We start from the raw sequence: 1,462 nt of genomic DNA, 5'->3' as shown, positions 1-1,462 counted from the left end.
TGCATGCTACAGAAGTTATATTATAACTACTTGGTGAAAACCTACGCTGTTACTTGCTTTTTGTCAATATACTTCCGTAATTGCTTTTTCTATTCATGAACAAGTTTGGACTTAGAAAGCCATGGATTTAGGCATGCTTGCCAGACTGTGGGACCGTCAGGACCTGTCCCAAGAGTCTCAGTTCTTCCTGGACACATTGATCATTTGCGTGTCATCAGAGACTTTTGACTCTCACCGACAGGTGTTCTCAAAGAGTCAAGGATAAAAGTCCCACAATATTGACTTGAATAAGGTAACTTCCCTGTACACGCTGGCAGGTGTGAGGCTATTCACACTTTAAAAACTTGAAGCAGGTGTTCATAGGTTTCAGAGCTAAAAAGGGAGAAATGATGCTTTCCTGACTTTTTTTTTCATTCCTCCGACTTTCCATTCTGTGGGCCCAAATTAAATTCCGTTTTTACATCTTTAATGTTATGAGCATTCAGGGCACAATGAAAAATAAAGGCCTTATTACTTCATAATATGTTTGGAATTGTGCATAATTACATTTAGCTGATTAGTTGGCTACGGTAATCTTAGGACCATAGAGTGACTGGAATTACAAACGGAAAAGACCCATAGAGTGTCATTATGCTTCTTCCTGTCAAAGCAAGATTGTTTTCTGAAATGCTGTGTGTGTGTGTGTGTGGTAGTCTTTTCTCTTAGCTTTAAAAATACACAATTGGATACCGTTGTTTAGCAAAATTTTGACAGGAACTAAGCATCAAACCAAATCAGATAGAATTAATATAAAGTTGAGTGAAAAGGATGGACAATTACCACAAGAAGTACTAGTATTAGCATTAGTAGTAACAACAGCTGGAACAGTAGCAGCAGCACTTGTCATGAAAGTTCAGTATTTGTGGAACATCACCTCTATGCAAGATTAGTATACTTACATTATTTCCAACTGAAATCAGATATTATTTTTCCCATTTTATACATGAGGAATGGAATTTGAACAAGGATAGATAATTTGTGTAATTTCCCTCAGCTGTAAGTAGTGGAGCCCAGATTGAAAGACATGTTCGATGCTAGCAAGGCCTGCACATTCCCCACATTTTTGAATGCTCTGGAAGTGAGAGGAAATCAGTCCCCTTGCCTACAAAGGCTCACAGCTGGATGTGGAACAGAGGGGAAAAGGAGAGTAAAGGTCACTTGGGGTGCCACAGGCTTCGGGTACTGAAACCAAAATTGCATCAAAATGAGCTAACTGTGTGGTTTTCTGAGGAAGGCCTTGGCAAGCCCACTCTTGAGGTGGAGATTCCATAAGGGGATCAGGAAGAGGTGGTGCGGAGATATGAAGCCTCAACAACTCAACTCTTCCCTCTCCTCGCAGAGCCAAAAGTGTGGGCCCGAGGTAGAAAGTCAGCCCTGTGTTTACAGGGTAAAAGCCCCTGGCAATCACCATGAAGTACCCTGG

This window comes from Dasypus novemcinctus, chromosome 1 (genome assembly GCF_030445035.2).
Source record: "Dasypus novemcinctus isolate mDasNov1 chromosome 1, mDasNov1.1.hap2, whole genome shotgun sequence".
Taxonomy (NCBI): Eukaryota; Metazoa; Chordata; class Mammalia; order Cingulata; family Dasypodidae; genus Dasypus; species Dasypus novemcinctus.
Note: the sequence above shows the minus strand (reverse complement) of the source record.